We start from the raw sequence: 12,108 nt of genomic DNA, 5'->3' as shown, positions 1-12,108 counted from the left end.
CCCCTTCCCAGGAGTAGTCTGTGATCCTAGAAGCCTTAAAGTCTGGCCCATCTACATCTTTGGTTACCCAACCAAGGGCACGACCTTATAGATCGTGTATCCCACCGGGCATGGAAGGAGCTGGATACAGTAGACCCAACTCCCTGCCTGCCACCTGGACAAGTTTCTCACGCCACCCAAAGACAGGTCTTATTGGAGTAAGGGAGTTCCTGTAGATGCCGTGGTTGTGGTGTCAGCCACAAAAAAGAAGCTGTCTGAACAAAGCTCTTCTGTCCATCCTCCTAATAGGGAGTCTAGGATGGTGGACAGGTTTGGATAGTGCTTTTATACCTTGGCAACCTTTGCTCTGCGGTCACCAACTACTTGGCACATTTTACCTTGCAGAGAAACTTGATTAAGGACTCTCTGTGTAGTCCTGGGTCCATATCAGCAGAAGAACAGTAAGTTTTCTTCACAGCTTGCCACCCTTCAACTGACTTCTAATGCATTCATGAGGTTAACCTCTCATACAGTGAAACGTTCCTCACTGGCAGTGGGTTCAGGTATTGTCATCGGAAGACATGCCTAGATGCGCTTACGTGACTTTGCAGAGCCCTTTAAGACTTCTTTCGTCAGTGCTTCAATTGATTGGTGTTCTTTGTTTGGGCCCACAGTAAAAGAAACACATGTTAAGTTGTCAATCTCGCCTTCATTCTTGCTTGATGGGTTCGGAGCCGATCCCTCGGCTCCGACTCGGCACTTGCTAAGCTCGAGAGTCACTTTTACCAGCTCGAGGCAGCCCCATATCCCATGATGCAAGGCGGTAAGTACCCAGATCTCGTTTGCCGCTTCGCTTAGGAGGTCCTCCTTTTACCAGCTCCTGGTAAGTGATTAAAATACTTGATATTTTAGCCCCTTTTTACTAAAAACCCTTTAATTTTTAGTTTTAAGTTAATTTTAAAAGATTTTCTGACAAAGTTACCTGTCTCTTTTTTTATTTTTTTAGTCAAACTTTACCCATCCCATCCCCCCCCTGTTAGAGTGTGTGTGTGTGTGTTTGTCTACTTATACCTTTTTGGTATATTTAATTTAATTTAACTCTTTGACTGGTGTGTGTGTGTGTTGTCTTTCACCATGTCAAAAGAGAGGGTCTCAGGCTTTAAGAAGTGTGACTCGTGCTGTCAGAAGATGTCTCTGACAGACGGTCACACTTCTTGCCTGTATTGCCTGGGGCCTCTTCACCTGCAGGACTCCTGTGCTATATGTCATTCCTTCAGCCAGAGAGTCCTGCAGGAAAGAAGAAACAAACTGATACTTAGGGGCCTTCTTAAGCCGGAGGGCTCTCCGGCTAAGTCGGCTCCATCCAAATCTGCCAAATCTTCCAAGGCCCAGGCTTCTGTGTCAAAGCCTGCGGCCTCGGCTCCGACTCGTTCTGAGTCGAGATCGCTCGGCTGGAGCCGATTCTGGCTTAACTAAGCCTTCGGCACCGATGGCTATCGGTGCCGATTCTGCATCGACCACTTCGGTGTCGGCTCCGATCGGTTCCGACCACCATGTGGCACAGGCATCGGTGTCGGCTCCGATCGGCTCCGACACCGTTACTTTTGTGGCTGTATCTGCTCCGGCTGGAACCAATGCATCGAGGCTTCCTGTCGGCTCCGATAAGTTGTCGGCTCCGACAGGGTCTATAGTTTCATCGGTTCCGATGGCTCATTCCAGGAATAGGTCGAGGTCTCCTTCCTTGGAGCCGATACTTTCGGCTCCGGCTTCACCTCTCCTTTCGGAACGGAGCCATCGGAGCCGATCTTCAAGGTCATCCAGACTTTCAGACCATGACTTAGAGAGAGTGGTCAGCAGAATACTTAAGTCACAGGCACTGGCCCAAATGTTACATAGTCCGTCTCAACAGACGACTGTTGGTCCACACCCCGTTACAGTTCCTCCTTCAACTCTACCCCAGAGCTTGGAGTTGGAGTCTTCGGGAATGGTTACTGCTACGGCTGGAGGACAGATACCCCCTTCTGTTCCTTCAGCCTCTACTCTTATCTCCTCTTCGAGACCTTCCTTAGAGGGATTCGGTGGTCGGGCTTCCATGGTCTCCTCCGAGGGGGTGAGTGGCATCGGACCCTTGTCCGAACCCGCTCTTCCCCTTGGAGCCTCGGCCTTGGTGAGCTCGGCTCCGACATCTGCCTCGGAGACTTCCCCTTCGGTGGTCCCTGGAGTTCCTAGTTCTTCGGAACGGGTTCTCTCGGACCTGCCTGGGAGGGGAGCATTCGAGGTGATGAAGAGTGTGCTGGCCACTGGTATCAGTCAGCAGTCTGTTCCCTTAGCTCCTCCCTCTATAGTGCCTGTTGACATCTCTGCCACTTCTCTTGCTACAGGACCCAGAGATCCTCCGCCTCAGGTTTCCCCATTGGGAATTTCCCCTCTTCGAGGATTCTCCTGATGTTTCGGGAGATCCTCCTAGGAAGAGGACTTGTAAGAGGAAGCATGTAGACTCCCCCGAGTCTGTCACTTCAGATACTGACTTTGATGAGTCAGAGGGATCCCCTAGATCCCCTCTGAGGATGTCTCCTTCTCAGACATCCTAGAACTCCTTAAACAGAGGGAAACTGGCCCACCAACAATCCCTCTGAGGATGAGTCAGTATACCTAGAGGCGTTTGGATCTCGGCCCTCCACCTCCTGGGTGTCTCCGCCTTCGACCCCTTATGCAGGTTATTGCCCAAAAGGCGTGGGCAGCTCCTGACTCTGTAGAGCCAGTCCCTAGGAGGCCTTCAAAATTTATCACTGCCCCGTGTGACAAGCAATTCCTCACTAAGGGTGTCCCCGCTGATGCCATGGTGGTGGCTGCTGCCACCAAGAAGGAACTTGCATCCTTCCGTACCCGTCCATCCTCCTAATAAGGACTCTAGGACCATGGATAGGTACGGTAAGCGGATGTTTTCCTCAGCGACCTTTGCTATGCGTTCGCTGAATTACCTGTGTCACTTCACCAGACTCCAGAGGGATATCCTTAAGGAGCTGGGTGAAGTAGTACAGGATCCTACAGCTGCAGGAGCTCAAGAAAAAATTGCTTCGCAGCTAGGAACCCTTAATTCCATTGCAAACTCCTCCATGCGGCTAATATCATATGCTGCTGATGGAGCGAGTAGAGCCGCAGGTACAGGTGTGGCTCTTAGGCGCCAAGCCTGGATGCGGCTATGTGACTTTGCAGATCCCTTCAAGGCGTCCTTCACAAATTCTCCCTTTGATGGGTCAGCTTTGTTTGGCCCTCAGGTGATACTTTGACCAGGTGCGAGCAGGACGGCAAGACTCTTTCTGCTGTAGGAGTCCGTTTTTCCACCCCTTCTAGACCTTACCCCAAAGGACAGAAAGGTGGAAAAATGTGGTTCCGCAAATCCCAAGGAGTCACGCCAGATTCACGTGGTCAGTTTACCCCTAGAGGCAGAGGGGGTAACAACAACAGACGCCGCTCTAGAGGCAGAGGGGGTCCAAAAAACCAGGGAAACAGAGAGCCTCTCTCTGACGAGCCCTTTCAGCATCCCTGAGATGTTGCCCGGCTGTCCCTCCTTGGAGGCAGTCGGGGGAAGATTATCACTGTACCCAGAAGCCTGGCATTCCCTCACTCAAGACAGATGGGTACAGTCGATCATATCCAAGGGTTACATAATTCCTTTCGAGGAAAGTCCTTTCCCCTCAAATTCCCTTCCAGATGTACCACGCGCTCTAAGGGAAATTGCAGAGTTAGAAGTCTCAAAACTACTGCAAAAGAGCCATTCAGCCAGTTACAACAGATCATTCAGAGCCCGGAATCTACTCAAGGTTTTTTTGGTCCCCAAGAAGACGGGAGACTGGAGACCAATATTGGATCTCAGCAGACTCAACAAGTCTGTGAGGAAGACAAGATTCCGAATGGTCACTCTTCAGTCAATTCTGCCCTTCTTACAGAAGGACAACTGGATGTGCTCAATAGATCTTCAGGATGCGTACTATCACATCAAAATTCACAGACGCTCCAGGAGATTTCTCCGCTTTCGGCTGGGGTCCAGTCATTTCCAGTTCAGAGCCCTGCCCTTTGGTCTCACTACAGCCCCCAGAGTGTTCACCAAATGCATGGCAGTGGTCACGGCTCACCTGAGACATCAAGGTTTCCAGGTGTTTCCGTATCTCGACGACTGGCTCCTGTCAGCCACCACCAGGCATCAGCTTATACAAGCCAGGGATTACACAATAAATCTTTGTTCTCATTTGGGCATCTCGATCAACTTGAAAAGTCATCCTTATCGCCCTGCCAGTCTATTACCTTCATAGGCGCAAACTTAAACACTGTTCGGATGTCAGCTACCCTTACAGATCAAAGAGTTTCAGACATTCAGAGTCATGTCAGGATCATTCTGGCCAACAAGAAAGTACAGGCCAGAATGGTTCTAAAGGTATTAGGCCTCATGGCTGCGGCCATTACTCTTCTTCCACTGGCTCGATTCTACATGCGCCTTCTTCAGTGGATGCTGTTCACACAGTGGTCGTACCAACAACTTCCAATGCGTCACCAGATTCTGGTGACACAGACTTGCAAAGATCATCTTGCTTGGTGGATCACATCCCCTCAGGTTCACCAAGGCAGGTACTTTGTACCCCCATCCCCGATAGCCACTGTCACCACGGATGCCTCCCTGATCGGGTGGGGGGGTCATTATCAGGGCAGGATGGTTCATGGGACGTGGCAACCGTTCGAGTACCATCTGCACATAAATGTCCTGGAGATGAGAGCAGTGCTTTTAACGTTGCAAGCCCTCAACGACTTTCTTCCCGTAGGGACAATTGCAGTCCACACAGGCAACATGTCTGTAGTTTGGTATATCAACAAACAGGGCGGAACCAAGTCCTACCCCTTGTGTCGAGAAGCGCTCAGACTATGGCAATGGGCGATCTCCTCTCATCGGTTTCTGGTAGCAACGCATATCCCTGGGAAAACCAACATCGTAGCGGACAGATTGAGCAGAGCTATTCTCATGCCTCACGAGTGGTTTCTCAAGCAATCTGTAGCGGAAGAGATATTTCTGGAATGGGGTCGTCCATGTTGCGATCTTTTTGCTACTCCCCAAAACAGCAAATGCCCAGACTTCTTCTGTCTCTTCCCTCTACCAGGCCATCCCCCCAGAGACACTCTGACCCAGGATTGGCCCCAGGGACTTCTTTATGCCTTCCCTCCATTTCCTCTGATCCCTCAAGTTATCCAGAAAGCTACCGTTTTGAGAGCCAAATTGATTCTCATTGCCCCTTACTGGCCTCGACAAGTTTGGTTCCCGTTCCTCCATCACCTTTTGGTGCAGCCGTGGCATCTGGACCCAGTGCCAGATCTTCTGATTCACCAATCGGGTCAGCTGCACCGGTCTATCCCTTCTCTCAACCTCACAGCATGGTTGCTCCACTTCCTTCCTTAGCCAGGCTTCCTTTGATCTCTAACCCAGTTAGAGACATTATAGTATCTTCGTTAAAATCCTCTACCAGGAGGATTTATACAAGCAAATGGAAACGCTTCTCTTATTGGGCTAAGGCCAAGAATATTGATCCTTTTACTGCCCCTGTTCAGGCAGTCCTGGACTTCTTAGCAGAGATTTTTCATGCAGGCTCCTCTTCTTCCACAGTCAGAGTTCAATTGGCTGCTATCTCCAACTTTCATGTCGGGGTAGCAGATCATAATATTATGTCCCATAGGCTCTGCAGGGCCTTCTTGAAAGGAATTTTCCTACTAAAGCCTCCAATCAGGAATCCTCCTCCTCAGTGGGATCTAAATTTAGTGCTGACATCCTTGATTCTTCCCCCCTTCGAGCCAGCTGTTTCTTGTTCCCTGAAATTTCTTTCTTGGAAAACTTTATTCCTAGTGGCTATTACATCGGCCAGGAGGGTGTCTGAACTTCATGCTCTATCGGTTCGACCCCCCTACTTGGTTTTTCACAAAGACAGAGTATCTTTGAGAACTAATCCAACCTTTTTGCCTAAGGTCGCTTCTAAGACCAATTTGAATCAATCCATTGATCTCCCTGTATTTTTCCCAAACTATTCAGACAGAGCTGAACAAAAACTACATTATCTTGATGTCCACCGTCAACTTAGATATTATTTGGACAGAACAAAAAAATTTAGAAAATCTGATCAACTTTTTGTTTCCTATGCGGATAATAAAAAGGCCTTCCTGCTTCTAAAGTGACCTTGTCCAGATGGCTTTCTTGGTCATCTCTGAAATTTATCTACTCAGGGAAAACAGCTGTGCTCAAAACCTAAAGCACATTCAACTAGGAGCTTAGCTACTTCTACAGCTTTTCAAGCTAGACTTCCTTTAGACACTATTTGTGCAGCGGCCACTTGGGCCACTCCTCACACTTTTGTTTCCCATTACAAATTGGACTTGGCCTCCAGGGACAGAGCCAGTTTTGGCTCTACAGTCCTCAAGAGTCTGTTCCATTGAGCCACCCAGGATAGAGGTGCTAGGGACGCGGTCCCATCAAGCAAGAATGAAGGCGAGATTGACAACTTAACATTAAGAAGTTATGTACCTACCATAACGTTCCATGTTAGTTGTCTTCTCTCGCCTTCTTTCTTGCGACCCTCCCTCCTTCCCCCAGGCCTGGACAGACCTTGTTATAAGAAATTATTATGCTGAAGACCATTCAGACCTGGTCCTTCTTCCATCCTGTAAGTTTTCTTTCTTCCTTTGGGAAGTATGTTTATGCTTGGTGCTATTGCCCTTTGTCATCAAACGAGATCTGGGTACTTACCGCCTTGCATCATGGGATATGGGGCTGCCTCGAGCTGGTAAAAGTGACTCTCGAGCTTAGCAAGCGCTGAGTCGGAGCCGAGGGATCGGCTCCGAACCCATCAAGCAAGAAAGAAGGCGAGAGAAGACAACTAACATGGAACGTTATGGTAGGTACATAACTTCTTATTTTCCATAGTGAGCAAGATGGAAAGACCTAGTCTGCCATGGGAATCTGTTTTTCTACCCTACAGTGATTTTTTTTTATAAATGAGCAAGGTGTTAAGAGGTTGTGGTTCCGAAAATCACAAGGACTATTTCAAGACTCACGAGGGGAATTTCACCCCAAAGACAGAGGGGGAAATTGCAATGGGAGACATCACCCTTGCAGCAGAAGTGGCCCACAAAACAAAGGATTTTGAGATTCCTTTTTTGATGGATCTTTTCAGCACTCCTGAAGGGTTACCTGACTGTTTTTCTCTGGAGGCAGTTGGGGGGGGGGGGTGCTTGTCTCTGCACCCAGAAGCCTGGGCATCAGTCACAAAAGACATTTGGGTGCAAAGAATTGTATCCAGAGGATGTATCATTCCTTTTTCACAAATCCCTCCACACAAACAGAAAAATCTCCCTGATGATCCATCCAATCAGCAGAAGTTGGCACCTCTGGAGATTCAAAAGCTGCTAGACAAGAGAGTAATCCGGGAGGTCTCACCAGACCAGAAAGGATTTGGAACTTATCAAGATTCTTTTTAGTGCCAAAGAAAACAGGGGACCCGAGGCCCATTTTGGATCTTAGCAGTCTAAATCAGTTTGTAAAGAAGTTCGTGTTACAGATGGTCACAGTGTTACAGATGGTCACAGTGCAGTCCATTCTACCTCTTCTGCAGAAGGATGGCTGTGTGTGCTCCATAGATCTCCAGGATGTGTATTATCACATCAAAATGAACAGACACTCCTAGAAATATTTATGCTGTTAGCTAGGTCCATTCATCATCAGTTCAGAGACCTGCCCTTTGGGCTCACCACAGCACCCAGGGTGTTCACCAGATGTATGGCAGTGGTAGCAGCTCATCTCAGACAGTTAAGATTCAAAGTGTGCCCTTATCTAGATGACTGGCTCCTAACTGCCCCAACCAGGCATCTCCTAAAAAAGGCCAGGGATTGCTTACTCCAGTTAGACTCTGATTCCTATAGACTGACCTGTTATTCCATGTCGCATCTCCAACCTGTTCAAGTCTTGGAAGTTTATAGGAGCTCGCTTGGACACAGTCAGCTTTTCTTCCAGCAAACAGAATACAGTCCTTAAAATTGCAAGTCGGTCAGATTTATTCATACCCTTCTCCCCAGCAAAGCTGGTTCTTCAAGCCTTGGGTCAGTGGCTGCTGTGATTACCCTGCTTCCAACTGCTCGATTCCACAATCCAGATCTGTCTGTGGAGTCTGGCAGTTCAGTGGTCAATTAAGCAGCCTCTGACCCATCCTTTAAAACTTTCTCAGGTTTGCAGGGACTCCCTACTTTGGTGGATTCAATCCAACAAAGTTTGCCAAAGAAAGTCTCTTCGTGGCAGCTGGGGGCTTAAATACAGTGTCCATGGACTCCTCTTGTTTGGGGTGGGAGACATTTCTTGGGGCAGACTGTCCAAGGCATGTGGTCCCCAGAAGTGACCAATTTGTATATCAGTGTCCTAAGGATGAGAGCGGTAATTTATTAGCATTGCAGGCCTTAAAGAGCTCTTTCTCTAGGAACAATTGCTGTCCAAACAGACAACCATGTTGGTGGTCTGGTACAGCGACAAACAAGGAAACCAGGCCCTACCCCCTTTGCCAAGAAGCAGTGAGTTTGTGGCAGTGAGAGATTTCCTCCAGTCGTTTTTCTCCTAACAGTGCATATACCAGGGGAATCTAGCATTCTAGCAGACAAGCTCAGTAGGACTAGATGCCTCATCAATGGTTTCTCAACCATACAGTGGCAGAGAAAATCTGCTGTTGATGTGGTCATCCTTTTTGCGATCTTTGCTTCTCCCCTCTACAACAAGTGTAGCAGGTTCTTATTTGGCCCTTCAGTCTCCTGTACGCTTGCCCCCTCCCTATTTCTAATTCCCAATTTTTTTTTCAGGAAGCACTCTGAAGAATGACGTTATCCTCCTTGTCCCCTTTTGGCCTCTAAGTTTGGTTCCCCTTCCTGTGGTCTTACCTCGTATGGTGTCTTGTTCCACAGGGATGGTTCACCCAGACATTCCAGGCCTCAAGTTGACTACATGGTTTCTCTAATTCCAATTTCTCCAGTTCCAGTGATAGTTATACAGCCCAAGCTTTCCTTCCAGGTTCACCAAATTTTAATATCTCAAAAAGCCTCCACTAGGAAAATGTATAAAAGTAGATAGAAAAGATTGGGCGCATCAGAGAGAATTAGACCATTTTTCTGTTCTAATTCCTGCTAGTTTAGATATTCTAGCTTCTGTTTTTCATGGAGCAGCTAGATGTTCTTCGTGTTTCACTATTGCAGTCATCACATTTGGATTTTCTGCCTGCAGGTAGCAGTCAGCCGGCCTGAATACCAGAGTCTTGGGATTTTTGCGTCGGATGCTGTTGCTTCCATGACGTCAGGTCGTCAAGGGTATAAAACATGCAGCAGATGCCATTACCTCAGTCTTTCTTGCTGTGTGGTGCCTGAAGCAGAAGCAGTTCGCAAGTGCCAGTCGGCTGACTCCTGAAATTTTAGTTTTCGAGTTTCAGACCTGAAGTCTTCAAAAAGATAAGTACCCCGTTGAGGATCCTTTTTTGCTTGATCTAACCAATGTCAGAAAAAATTAACAATTGTCTTGCTGTGGAAAGCAAATGCCTCATAGAGATTGTCATTCTTAATGCGTCATTTATTTAGGCCCAGACCATAACGTCCCTCGCTGTTGGTTTTGTGCCTTGTTCAACTCCCGAAGTATTCATCGGGCTATTTTTGTAGCTAAATACTTTCTTTCTCTATCTCCGTACTCCGAAATGGCTTCATTAAGCCATCTGACTACCGATCTTCCAAAAAAAGTAAGGATAAAACAGAGACAGACCGCTTAGGTCCAAAACGTCAGACGACTCTTCCGTTAAGCTCTGCAGGTACTCAGTGAGGTGCTTTCTTAGACCCTAATACCTGCCACTACAGATTTGCTGGCCTCTACTTTGACCCATTCGGAGTCCGGTATGCCGCAAGATGCTTCTTCGACTGCAATCTGCAGATGTTTACCTTGGATGGGTCCGGAGCCGCTGTGCAGGCACCGGCTTCGGAGGGTGTATTCAGGCCTACCGATTTTCATATTAAACTGACGACTTTGTTTCAAGCTAAGAATACCAAATTCCTCAGGCCTAAAGCTCATACTAAGCCTAGAAAACAAACGACCAAAGCATATTCAGGCCCATGTGCCTCAAAAACAAATGTAAATGATGTAGTGAGATACCAACCACAAGGAATACAGGTAGAAAAGTTCTTAATAAATCACTGGTATCCGGTCAAAAGACTCTGGCAACTCACGAAAAATCCAAAAAAATTCTTTATTGAAATACACAGAATAAGCGCTTTCGCGTGGTGCATCCACGCTTCATCAGATATCAATTTAGAACAGCTGTTGCACTTATATACATCCGCTGAAGCGCGGGAAAACTTTCTAAATTGGTTAAAACGAAAAAAATCCTGTGTTTTAAAATTAGCGCTAAATAATTGCGCTTATTACTCAATACTTATTATAAAAAATAATTAATAAATTCTCTATAAATATATATTAGTAACTTGTAATTTTAAAAACATGATTATATATTAATGACAACTTTGTCAATAAATAAGGGAACTTATCCAACATTATATCTAAGTGATCCCATTTACATAACATAAAGCCATATATAAGGTCTTTCAAAAATATCAAACATAAATATCAAACATAAATAAAGCACGTGAATGAATAACAAATGCTCACTGGGCTGTACACTTCTTAATGGCAATAGAATAAAAAATAGTGTTAATAACTAACTATTTCATTAATGTTGACTTGCTTCAGCATAAAAAACCTGATGCAAAAGATTGTCAATTGTAAACGACAGTAAACTATATGCATTTGTAACAAGATGCATATATCATGAAATATATACTGTTGCTTTGAGCTTAAAACGCTAACAGGCTAAAAATACTTACTTAACTTATCACAAAACCATTAAATATATTTGCACTCATCTGTAGATGTTTCTATAAGAAACAAAGCCTGACAACATATATGTACTTGCAAAGTGTCGAGCATGAATAAAACTCATGAATAGCAAATACTCGCTATATAATGCGCTACTTGATGACAATAACAAAAAGGAATAGTGTAAATGACCAACTAATTAGTTACTGTCAGCTTGCTTCAACATGAAAATCATTCTATGAAAGACCCTATATAAAAAAATCATCATTTACAGACATCAATAATCTGTATGCATGTATAACAAAATATATATGCATAAAGCATTATATTAAGCCTAAGATGCTAACCGACCAGACTGCATGCATAGCTAATCATGGCACATAAAATGCATTTGAATTGATCTGTGCATATTCCTGTAAAAATATAAAGTAAAGAATGACGATGTGTATATAAAATGAATGTGTATCATTCCTTAAAATATGTATATATGTAAATAAATATCTCATTACTTAGATAATAATACTGGCTTAATAGATAGGAAATTATTTATTCCTGGTGCTATATGCGCTCCTAATCTTAAAATCCAATTTAATTCCGTGAGGGCCAAGTCATTCTCTGTATCACCATCCCTACCATTATGTGATACTACCTGCAAAACTCTAAAACAAAGAGTGAGATGAAAATTCTATGATATGTTTCGCTAAGGCGTTAGTTTCTACAGCCTTGCGTATATCATACAGATGGTTATATATGCGTTCTTGAAGCTTTCTTTTGGTTAATCCTACATAAAATGCCTGGCATTTTGTGCATGTGGCAAGATATATCAAGTTGCGGGTATTACAGTTAGCATAGAAGTGTGGTCTAAAAGTATAGTCCATAATTGGATGTTTAAAGGATTGTTCTTTGATTATATATTTACATCTATTGCAACTGTAACATGGGAACGTGCCTTGATGTTTGAAATGAGAATTGTTCATTGCATTAACTTCCTTATCCAATGTAAGACAATGGTCACCACATAAAATTCTTTTAAGATTTTTACTGTTTTTATAAAGGAATGTGGGATTCCTACCAGCAATATCTCTAGTTTGAGTATCAATGGTTAATATATGCCAATTGTCATAGACGATTTGTTGTATATTTTTTACATCACTGGTGTATGTGATGGTATATCTAACATGGCTTCTAGCTGGATTTTCTTTTCTATA

The 12,108-nt window shown here is 45.2% G+C and overlaps 1 protein-coding gene across 1 annotated transcript in view; it reads left to right on the top strand.

Annotated features, from left to right (window-relative positions):
• POLDIP2 (DNA polymerase delta interacting protein 2) overlaps positions 1–12,108 on the top strand; it is a 1,361,368-nt gene that overhangs the window by 788,733 nt on the left and 560,527 nt on the right. The gene's annotated exons all lie outside the window — the stretch shown is intronic.

The sequence above is a fragment of the Protopterus annectens genome, chromosome 13.part0 (assembly GCF_019279795.1).
Source record: "Protopterus annectens isolate FY-2018-M chromosome 13.part0, PAN1.0, whole genome shotgun sequence".
Taxonomy (NCBI): domain Eukaryota; kingdom Metazoa; phylum Chordata; order Ceratodontiformes; family Protopteridae; genus Protopterus; species Protopterus annectens.
The sequence above is the reverse complement of the archived record's forward strand: the minus strand, read 5'-3'. Positions and strand labels throughout refer to the sequence as shown.